The sequence below is a fragment of the Rana temporaria genome, chromosome 3 (genome assembly GCF_905171775.1).
Source record: "Rana temporaria chromosome 3, aRanTem1.1, whole genome shotgun sequence".
Classification (NCBI taxonomy): domain Eukaryota; kingdom Metazoa; phylum Chordata; class Amphibia; order Anura; family Ranidae; genus Rana; species Rana temporaria.
Window position 1 is genome coordinate 357,026,080 of NC_053491.1, and position 12,618 is coordinate 357,038,697.

The window sequence follows — 12,618 nt, forward strand, 5'->3', positions numbered from 1 at the left end:
CCCAGAAGGCAATGGTGTAACACAGTGAAATCACCAAAGTCTCCAAGAAATGGAGGATTTTTTTTAATCTAAAATACAATTCTAAGTTTTTTTAAGTAGCTTTTTTAAGGCAGAAAAATAGGATTTTTATAACAGCTTACCTGTAAAATACTTTTCTTGGAGTACATCACGGGACACAGAGCAGGGAGACATTTCCCGATCTCTGCAGCTGAGCATCGGGAATATGTCTCCCTGCCTGTGATTAGCGCAGCGCCATGCAGACTTTCTGGCAGGCTCTGCACGTGGACTGTGCGAACACACCGGAGCTCATCCCTAGTAACTACTATGTGGGTTATACGACACCTATAGGTGAATGGACACCAGCGGTGTATTTAGGTTTTGTGCTACCCTAGGCCTGACTAAACTCGTGTACCCCCAAATTTAAATATGACCCACCCTCTTCCTGTCAAGGCCACACCCCTTTCTGTTTAAGACCCACCCTGACATTTTCGAGTGGGGACACTAGTTCTCAATGCCTGGGTGGGGGGAATGGATTCCCTTAATTTGCATAGATTTCCTATCACTTCCTGTTTGGCTTTGGGGCAGAAGGTGAAGGGAAATCTCTGCAATGGGACAGGGATGGTAACAAAAATAAACTGACAGGGGCTATAACACTCCCTTACTCTATCCAAAATGAAAATAAAAGTGTTGCCTATAGTTCTACTTCAAGCACACATTTCTGATAATTTTATGGAGAGGACTAAGAAGATATAACCATGCCAATGGTACAGCAGAAAACATAAAGCACAGTGAGGAAGGATTGTGGTCCAGGATGAGAGGACAGTCAAAATTAGAAACAGCTTGCATTACACCAACAGTGTAGCACAAGCCAGCGGGGACACTTTCCGTGCTGCCCCAATGCAAAGTGCTGCCCTAGGCCTGGGCCTTGTTGGCCTAGGCCAGGATACAGCATTGACTGGCACACCCAAAAACAGGAAGTCCCCTTCTATATAACCCCTCCCATACAGAAAGTACCTCAGTTTTTGAAAAGTATTGCAGTAACACATGTTTTGCTATACACATGTTTATTCCCTTTGTGTGTATTGGAACAAAACAAAAAAAGGGAGGAAAAAAAGCAAATTGGACATAATGTCACACAAAACTCCAAAAATGGACTGGTCAAAATTCTTGGCACCCTTTCAAAACTGTGGATAAATAAGATTGTTTCAAGCATGTGATGCTCCTTTAAACTCATAAGTTCACTTATGGCCCATACACACGATCCGAATATCGTACGACGGATCGTACGACTTTTTTCGCTTAATAGTCGCAAGTAAAATTAAATAGGTTATTAAAGTCACGAAAATTCTTGTACGACAGAAAAAAATTATCGGAAGTGATGTCATGTGTTGTAATGTATTTGTATTGTATTTTCGGACGACAACTATACTGACTAAACGAAAATCGTACGATCTGACATCGTACGAGGAAAATTTTCGTGCTTGTCCGATCGAATAATATCGGATGGACTGTCGTGATCGGCTCTCGAAAGTAGTGTACACACGATCCGAAAATTGTACGATTCTTCCTCGGACAATCGTTTTTGTCCGATATTCAGATCGTGTGTATGGGCCGTCTTTGCATTGTGTGTCTGTGTGTGCCACACTAAGCATGGACAACAGAAAGAGGAGAAGAGAACTGTCTGAGGACTTGAGAACCAAAATTGTGGAAAAATATCAACAATCTTAAGGTTGTTACAAGTCCATCTAGAGAGATCTAGATTTGCCTTTGTCCACAGTGTGCAACATTATCAATAAGTTTGCAACCAATGGCACTGTAGCCAATCTCTCTGGGCATGGAGGGAAGAGAAAAATCGATGAAAGGTTGCAACGTAGGATAGTCCGGATGGTGGATAAGCAGCCCCAAACAAGTTCCATAGAAATTCAAGCTGTCCTGCAGGCTCAGGGAGCATCAGTGTCAGCACAAACTATCCGTCCACATTTAAATGAAATGAAACGCTATGGCAGGAGACCCAGGAGAACCCCACTGCTGACACAGACATAAAAAAGCAAGACTACAGTTTGCCAAAATGTACTTGAGTAAGCCAAAATCCTTCTGGGAAAACATCTTGTGGACATATGAGACCAAGATAGAGCTTTTTTGGTAAAGAACATCATTCTACTGTTTACCGAAAACGGAATGAGGCCTACAAAGAAAAGAACACAGTACCTACAGTGAAATATGGTGGAGGTTCAATGATGTTTTGGGGTTGTTTTGCTGCCTCTGACACTGGGTGCCTTGAATTTGTGCAACGCATTATGAAATCTGAGGATTACCAAAGGATTTTGGGTCGCACTGTAGAGCCCAGTGTCAGAAAGTTGGGTTTGCGTACGAGATCTTGGGTCTTCCAGCAGGAAAATGGCCCCAAACATACTTCAAAAAGCACCTAGAAATGGATGGTAAAGCGCTGGAAAGTTCTAAAGTGGCCAGCAATGAGTCCAGATCTAAATCCCATTGAACACCTGTGGAGAGATCTTAAAATTGCTGTTGGGAAAAGGCGCCCTTCCGATAAGAGAGACCTGGAGCAGTTTGCAAAGAAAGAGTGGTCCAAAATTCTGGGTGAGAGGTATAAGAAGCTTATTGATGGTTATAGGAAGCGACTGATTTCAGTTATTTTTTTCCAAAGGGTGTGCAACCAAATATTAAGTTAAGGGTACCAAGAATTTTTACCAGCCCATTTTTGGAGTTTTGTGTGGCATTATGTCCAGTTTGCTTTTTTCCCCTCCCTTTTTTTGTTTTGTTCCATTACACACAAAGGGAATAAACATGTGTATAGCAAAACACGTGTTACTGCAATACTTTTCTGTGAGAAATACTTGATTTTCTGGAAGAATTTCTGGGGTACCAACAATTTCAGCCATGACTGTATATATATCCTAATAAGAGGGGCAGGAGCTCTGTGTCCTGTGATGTACTCCAAGAAAAGGATTTTACAGGTAAGCTGTTATAAAAATCCTATTTTCTTTATCGTACATCACGGGACACAGAGCAGCCATAGCAATTACTATGTGGGATGCCCCAAAACAATGCCTCTGAGGGGAGGGAGACACAAACAAAAGCAGGCCGCCATTAGACATGAGGACCTATACTGCTGCTTGCAGTACACTGCGCCCAAAAGCGGCATCCTCTTGCCATGTTACATCCAACTGATAAAATGTTGTAAATGTATGGACTGACGACCAAGTTGCGGCCTTGCAAATCTGAGTCATAGAGGCCTGGTGATGCACCGCCCCATGAAGCACTCACTGCCCCGGTAGAGTGCGCTTTAAAGCGGGGGTTCTCCCTAAAACATTTTTTTTCTAGCATCTCATTCAGCATAGTAGCGTGAGCTACAGTATGCCTTTATAATTTTTTTTGGCGCCGTACTCACTCTGTAATCGCGTAGTAAAGTTTCAGGGGAATGGGCGTTCCTATTCAGAGGGCTCGTGATTGACGGCCGGCTATGACGCGTCATGCTTCACGGAAATAGCCGAAATAGGTGTTTGCTCTTCACGGCGCCTGCTCAGTCAGCTCCGATGTCTGTGCACAGGCGCCGTATAGCGCCAGGAAGAGCCAAGACCTACTCCGGCTATTTTCGTGAAGCGTGACGCGCCAATAGCCGGCCGTCAATCACGAGCCCTCTGAATAGGAACGCCCATTCCCCGCGGGGAGTCTGAAATTTTACTACTCGATTAAACAGTGAGTACGGCGCCGAAAAAAAATATAAAGGCATAATGCTGAATAAGATGCTATAAAGTTGTTTTTTAGGGTGAAACACCGCTTTAACTTGAAAAGGCGGAACCCTTCTTTTCAAACCCTAAGCTTGAATTATACCCTCACAAATGCACTTTGAAATTGTCGATTTTGACGTTGCCTGCCCTTTCCTGCGCCCTTCTGGGGGAAGGGCGCAGCAAAGCATCAGTTTGCCGTATCTGAGCTATCACCTTCATATCAATTCTGACAGTTCTCACTACAACGAGGAAATGTAAAAATCTTTCCTCTGGAGAATGAGGATCTGGAAAAAAGGAAGGCAGGGAGACATCTTGGTTCAGGTGAAAACTGGACACTACCTTAGGCAGAAAGGTTGGGTGAAGACACAACACCATCTTATCCTTATGAATAATTAAGTATGGCTCTTTACAAGAAAAAGCTGCCAATTCTGATACTCTTCTTGACAAGATTACTGTCACCAAAAAATAACAACTTCTTGTCAAAAGGATCAATGGAATATGGCGCATTGGCTCAAAAGGCTGTCTTTGTAAGGCTGATAAAACTAGATTCAAATCCCATGGCCACAAGGGTGATCTAACTGGCGGAGTTATACAAGTTACCCCTTTTATAAAGGCCCGGATCAAAGAATACGAAGCAAGCGGGCCTTTGAAAAAACACTGACAAGGCCGAAATCTGACCCTTGATTGTACTCAAGGCTGGCTTCATTTCTACCCCCAACTGTAGGAAGGCAAGAATTCTTCCTGACATACTTCCGAGGATGCCATCGTTTGGTTTCACACCAAGAAACATAGGACCTCCAGACCCTATAATAAATGGTCCTGGAAGCCGGCTTACTTGCATTAATAAGGGTAGTACTAAGCCTGAAAGTCCCCCATTATTTAAAATGTGTGCTTCAATAGCCAAACCATTAGATTTAGCGACTGTAAAGCAGGATAGAACACTGGTCCCTGTAAAAGCAAGACTGGACAGGAAGGTAGAGTCCACGATTTCCCTACTGCCAACCTTGCGATCTCTGCATATTAGGATCTTCTGGGCCATGCCGGGCTACTAGGATTACTGGTTTCCCTTCCTCTTTGATCCTGCTTAGAAGCCACGGTAGCAGCTGAACTGGGAGGAACGCATAAATCAGTGAAAACTGATCCCAAGGAGTTACTAACGCATCTGTCCCGCATGCAAGTGGGTCCCTTGTCCTTGACACAAAGTTGTCTTGTTGAACCTGGACGCTAATAGATCTCCTAATAGTGCCTACCTAGCCACTGACTACTATTTCTCCCCAGCCTGTCCCCATACACCCTCTCATCTGCTGGCATGTGGATGGGGGAATCACTCCTGAAGTGTTATTGTGTTCTGCCAGTGAATCCAATGATCAGTGTTGCTAACTATAGCTGGCAGCACTGATTGTTTTTCTGAAAAAACTGACAGACTGGTTGTACTCAAGTCAGATAATAGATTGACTTGTGTAAAACCAGCTAGTCCATACATAGATCGACTATGGCTGGTCTTTGCTTAAATGGCGTAATTTTAATCCATGTATGGCCCGCTTAACTACTATGCAATCCCTTAACCACTTTGTTACCGGGCCTATTTTGGCACTTCTCTCCTTTATGTAAAAATCACAATTTTTTTGCTAGAAAATTAATCAGAACCCCCAAACATTATATATTTTTTTTTAGCAGACACCCTAGGAAATAAAATGGCAGTCATTGCAACTTTTTTTCTTGCACGGTATTTGCGCAATAATTTTTCAAACGCCTTTTTTTAGGGAAAAAAACTGTTTCATGAGTTAAAAAATAACAAACCAGTAAAGTTAGCCCAATTTTTTTGTATAATGTGAAAGATTATGTTACGCCGAGTAAATAGATACCTAACATGTCACGCTTTAAAATTTCGCACACTCATGGAATGGCGCCAAATTTCGGTACTTAAAAATCTCCATAGGCGACGCTTTAATTTTTTTTACAGGTTACTATTTTTGAGTTACAGAGGAGGTCTAGTGCTAGAATTGTTGCACACGCTCTAACGCACGCGATGATATCTCACATGTGGGATTTGAACGGTGTTTACATATGTGGGCGGGACTTGCATGCGCGTTCGCTTCTGCACGCGAGCGACCAGGACAGGGGCGTTTTACATTTTTTTTTATTATTATTTTTTTTTTTACTTAATATTTTTATTTTTACACTTTTTTTTACATTTTTTTTTTGATCACTTTTATTCCTATTACAAGGAATGTAAACATCCCTTGTAATAAGAATCACTGTGACAGGTCCTCTTTATGGAGAGATGTGGGGTCAATAAGACCCCACATCTCTCCTACAGGCTTACAAGCATGAAATCGGTGGGAAAAAAATCACGATTACATGCCGACAGTCGCGATAGCGGCTTTGTTTACTTTCGGGTACCGGGCGTGACGTTATGACGTCGCGCCCGGTCCTCCGACGGTCATAGAGATGACTGTGACCGTCTGGTCACCAGTCATCTCTATGGTTCACCAACGAGCGCCGGCCGATTAGCTCTCTGGGCCCCCGATGGCACGGGAGAGCCCGGAGAAGCACCGGATGGTGGCGGGAGGGGGGGGCGCCGCTTTGATCGCTCTTCTGGTGCACAGAATCGCCGGCTGAAGACGGCGATATCTGAATGATGCCTGCAGCTGCAGGCATCATTCAGATATCACCACACAAAGCCGAGGACGTCCTCCCGGTCTCAAGTGGCTAACATCCTTCCACAAACCTTTACATTTTTCCTTCCCAGATGTCATACCCTTCACACTCTTCTTCTGTACATACTACCCACTGTCATACCCTTCATACTCCTCTCCTGTACATAGTGCCCACTGTCATACTCTCCACACTTCTCTCCTGTACATAGTGCTCACTGTCATACCCTCCACATTTCTCTCCTATACATAGCGACCGCTGTCATGCCCTTTTCTCCTGTACTTAGTGCCCACTGTGGTACCCTCCACACTCCTCTCCTATACACAGTGCCCATTGTCATACTCTCCACACTTCTCTCCTATACATAGTGCCCACCATCATACCCTCCACACTCCTCTCCTGTACATACTGCTCACTGTCATACCCTCCACACTCCTCTCCTATACATAGTGCCACTGTCATACCCTCTACACTTCACTCCGATACATAGTGCCCACTGTCATACCCTCCACACGCCTCTCCTGTACATACTGCTCACTGTCATATCATCCCCACTCTTCTTCTGTACATACTGCTCGCTGTCTTACCCTCCACACTCATCTCATGTACATACTGCTCAGTATCATACCGTCCACACTCCTCTCCTGTACATACTGCCCACTTTCATAAACTCCTCTATTGTACATAGTGCCGGCTATCATACCCTCCACACTTCTCTCCTGTGCATACTGCCCCCATCATACCCTCCACACTCCTCTCCTGTGCATACTACACACTATCATACCATCCACACTCCTCTCCTGTACATACCGCCCACTGTGATACCCTCCACACTCCTCTCATGTACATACTGTCCACTGTCATATCCTCAACACTCCTCGCCTGTACATACTGTAACCCAACCTTACTCTCCAAACTCCTCTCCTGTACATACGGCCAACTATCTTTCTCTCCACATTCCTCTCCTGTACATACTGCCCCCATCATACCCTCCACACTCCTCTCCTGTACATACTGCCCACTGTCATGCCCTCCACACTCCTCTCCTGTACATACTGCCCACGATCATACCCTCCACACTCCTCTCCGGTACATACTACCCTCTGTCATACCCCTCACACTCCTCTCCTGTACATACTGCCCACTGGCATACCCTCCACACTCCTCTGCTGTGCATACTGCCCACTGTCATACCCTTCACACTCCTTTTCTGTACATAGTGCCTTCTGTCATACCCTCCACACTCCTCTCCTGTACATAGTGCCTATGGTTATACCCTCCACATTCCTCTCCCTCACCTGCACATACTTCCCACTTTTATACCGTCCATACTCCTCTTACCCACAAAAACAGTTCTTTAAAATTATACTGAATATCCTCAATGTTACCAGCTCTAGAATGGGCAAGATAATCTCAGTACTCATATTTGTTCTGCCCCATTATTAGTACTCATTTAATTTTGTGATGTATAGAGTAACACAGGGGATCTCAGCTACTCTAAATATAGCACTTGTAAAAGAAAGTATCCCAGAAAATATTTTTGAAATGTTGGCAGCTATGCACTAAGGCATTACCCAAGGGCCACCGGGGTCAGTAGGGGGGTCCCATGAGAGGCTCCTGGGATCATGTGATATTAAAGCGGTAGTAAACTTTGCTAACATTACTACTTTTTAGAGGCCCTGAGGTAGGTTATGCCCCAATGTACAAGTATGCACAGCATATTAGCACATTAGGGTACACTTAAATGGTCAGACTGAGCCCTCCAGTAATGCGCTGTGATCAGTCCGGCGGGTCCCGGGCGCGTCCATCTTCACCCGGTCTTCCTTCTGGGTTCACTTGCCTTGGCCGAGCTGCGTTGATGTCATTCCCACGCATGCTCATGTGCATCCGCTCTCTCTCATGCCCCTTTCCCTCTAATCCTCCCTCCCTTACCCCGCACCCCTCTCTCATCCCCTTTCTCTCTCTCTTTAATTTAAAGTGGAGGTTCACCCAAAAAATACATTTTTAACATTACATTCAGCCGAGTTGTCCTAATGACAATCGGCTGGTTTTTTTTTCCGTACATACCGACTTTCACCGCCGCTTCCGGGTATGTCTTCTGCAGGACTGGGCGTTCCTATCTGATTGACAGGCTTTCGACCGTCGCATACTGCGCGTCACGAGTTACTGAAAGAAGCCGAACGTCGGTGCGCAGGCGCCGTCAAGAGCCGCACCGATGTTCGGCTTCTTTCGGCAACTCGTGACGCGCTGTATGCGACGGTCGGAAGCCTGTCAATCAGATAGGAACGCCCAGTCCCGCAGAAGACATACCCAGAAGCGGCGGTGAAAGTCGGTATGTACGGAAAAAAAAACAGCCGATTGTCATTAGGACAACTCAGCTGAATGTAATGTTAAAAAATGTTTTTTGAGTGAACCCCCGCTTTAATATAACAAAAAATTGTTAGCATAATTATTTATGTATTATTTATAAAAGTCCCCAGCAAAATCCTCAGCCCCAGGCCCAATCTTGCCCTGCTTCCCATACCTTCGCAGTTCTGCTTCCCTTTTCACCATATACATCTAGGTAGATGAGCTGCATGTTGCACAGGACTCTCCCACTCACCTGCAGACACATAACCCAGCATCCTACTCCTGTGCACATCATGTGCTGCCTGCCTGCACACCTCCCACTCATGTGCCCCTCCTGTAGGCACACAGTACATGGCACAGTCCCCCCAACCCCCCCATCCTCAGTACTCAGTGGAAGTGCCCTGTGTGCCTCCATCGGGCTGCAGCTCTGTGGCTCCTGTGTGCTAAAATCAGCCATTACCGTAATCTCCAGAGCAGAGACGCACTGCTTGATTGACAGCCGATATCCATAGAAACAGAGCTAGCAGAGACACTCCATACAAGCAGCCTGGCTGGGTGACGAGTCTCTGCCATATACGGCGCTGGGAATAAATGCAATAGATTTTTTTTTTTTTTTATCTTTCTTCTTTTTTTTTTTTTTTGTCTGCGAGTGAGATCATTGAGTAACCTTCCTGTGATCAGAGGGTGATGTGGATGGACAGACTCACGTGTTGCAGTGTGTGCACAGCATCCTGACCATCATCACCCTGACCAGCCATCCTCCTGGACAGCCAGCCTCTCTCCAGCAGGGACTCTCCTTCATTTGGATCTGATTCTCTGTTTTCTTTTTTTTTTTTCATTTGCATTTCTACACATTATTATTTTTTCTCTTTTGGAGCCACTCTGGTGGCTGGTGGGCTGAGACCCACTCTGATCTTTTGGATTTCCTATTCTTTCTCTTGGGGGTGGTGAGTACCATTCTTACTAACTGCAATGTTACCATGGATCATCCTCCTCTATCTCTATCTCCCCCCCATGAGCAGTGCCTGGCATGTCTGTACAGAGGAACTGGTGGGGGGCTGCATGCTGGGGACTTGGGCAAGTTTGGGGCAAGGTGGACTGGGAGTGAGAGGTCACAGGTGGGGGGCATGACATGGGCATACATTGGGGAGGATGGTACCCACAGCTACAGCACATTGCTGGGATGTAGGCTGCTCTGTGCAAGGCAATGCTTGGGGAATAAACTACTATACAGTGTATGTGTGTGAGATATCTATAGCTACAGATAGATAGATCTAGCTATCTATATCTATATCTATCTATCTATCTATCTATCTATCTATCTATCTATCTATCTATATATATATATATATATATATATATATATATATATGTGTGTGTGTATGCACACACATTTACATACATACACACACACATATAATATATATATATATACATATATATATATATATATATATATATATCAGTAACATGTATATACAGAGATATTGCACATGCAGGTATATACATATATTTTATATCCATTCTTTTCCATACCGTATATCTATATAGGGTTTCCACCTGGCTGGAATGACACCGGCCTGGTTGCTGTAAAAGGGACTTGTTGCCAATGGTATTCACGGGAAGGACATCATAAGGCCGGGATTTTGTTCCCAGAAAAGGTGGTAACCTTTAACCTCTATAGAATATATGGAGGTATAGCCTGTGTATGTTAATGTACAGTAGTAGCCATGTGTCTACATATAGAGAGTTATTGTACCTACACACATAAATCTAATACGCACTCCGTCACATACAGATATTTCTATTTACTATAGGTATGTGTATGTATATGTATAAGTCCTGTAGTAGCCATGTATATAGATATTGCAACACATGTGCATATATATCAGCTACATATCTACATATAGTATAGGTATGTGTATGTATATTTACTGTAGTAACCTTGACATACATATTGTAATACACATACCTTATACACACACAGTTACATATTTACATTTTGTGTAGGCATCTGTATGTATATGTAGTGTAGTAGTCATGTATTTAGATATTATTATACATACATAGACATATATAAAATATATACACAACGTTATGGATGTACATATATCATAGGCATGTATATGTATATAGATATTATAATACATACATAGACATATATACTATATAGACAAAGTTATGGATGTACATATATCATAGGTATGTATATGTATATGTATATTATAATACATACATAGACATATATACTATATAGACAAAGTTATGCATGTACATATAACATGGGCATGTATATGTGTACTGTAATAACCTTGACATACATACATACTGTAATATACATATACCTTATACACACAGTTACATATTTAAATTTTGTGTAAGCATGTGTATGTATATGTAGCGTAGTAGTCACGTATATAGATATTATAATGCATACATAGACATATATAATATATACACAAAGTTATGCATGTACATATAACATAGGCATGTATATGTACTAGAGTAACCTTGACATACATAGTGTAACACACATACATATATCTTATACACACATTATAGGAATGTGTATGTAGTGTAGTAGCTTTGCTATGCATAATGTAGTACACGCACATGGATATTTATTATGTCCACAGTTACATATAGTTTAGGTATGTAGTGTAGTATACATATTGTAATACACACACCAATATATATATATATATTATGCGCATAGTTACATATGCATACAGTATATGGTATGCGTAAGTGTATATGTGCATATATATATATATATATATATATATATATATATATGTAGCCATGTCTAGATATAGTAATACATATATATATATATATACTGTATATTCTATGGACATAGTATAGGTATATGTATGTATATATGTAGTGTAGTAGCCCTATATGAATGGACGTGCCTACAGGCAGTCCTATGAGGCACTCAGCTTTTCCTAGAACATGAATAACACCAGCGGTATGTTAATATTTCCTCCATGCCTATTACTGCCCGACACACTTCACACATCCCTGTCCATTGTTTGTTTCTATTTTGAAGCACTTCCAAACTGCAGCGACAATGTGTGGCCCTGCGGAGGGGCTGCGGGCCCCATGTCAAGACCCCGACAGGGTCACAGGTTGCCCCTGCCTGCTATATGTTCTGTGTATGTATATGAGTGTATGAGGGGGTGGAGTGGCTGTCTCCTCACTCTGAGTTAGGATGTGAAGGCCTTGTCCCTGTCATGACTATTTCCATGTGCACAGACGATGGAAAACTGACCCCCATATACCCTGCTCTATTAATAAATCTCTCAGGCTCTCAATGGCTTCACGCGTCTTCATACGCTCGGTGTATCTTTTTTTTTTTTATTCCAAACGCTGCACCCATTCCCAGATTTAAAAGCCTGATGATGGGGATGTGACAGCTGCATTAGGAAGCAGCAGGCCGAACGCAGCAACTAGATGATTTGCAGATGGATTGAAAAATTGCATGCACAATATTGAATTATTTCCAGTCGTACATTAGATTCCATTAGCTTCCACCTTGGCGGCAGAAGATGGGGCATGCATTAGGCACATGAGGCGAGGGCGCAAGGTGATGAATTGTCATCATTGCACAACTCAATTTATTACCAAATCCTCCCCTATTGGATAAATCTGAAATAAAATCAACCATGTTGTACTTAGAGTTTATTGCCGCTCTGGTTTCATTGAGGCTGCAGGCTCTTAGGCTGGTCATACACTATACAATTTGAAGGTACAATCTTCCCCAGATCAACCATCAACTATGTAGTATAAGGGCCTGCCCAATTTGATTCTTCTTGCATGGATTGTAGAAGGCTCTTTAGGTAAAGCTAGGGAAGAATTT

General features: G+C 43.1%; 1 protein-coding gene across 4 annotated transcripts in view; it reads left to right on the forward strand.

Annotated features, from left to right (window-relative positions):
• Positions 1 to 9,390: 9,390 nt before the first annotated feature.
• Positions 9,391 to 12,618, forward strand: part of ANKS1B (ankyrin repeat and sterile alpha motif domain containing 1B) — a 177,696-nt gene continuing 174,468 nt past the window's right edge. For all 4 annotated transcript variants that reach the window (XM_040345220.1, XM_040345222.1, XM_040345221.1 and 1 more), the window contains exon 1: positions 9,391 to 9,703. The gene's annotated coding sequence lies outside the window, so the exon portion shown is untranslated. The remainder of the gene's footprint in view (positions 9,704 to 12,618) is intronic.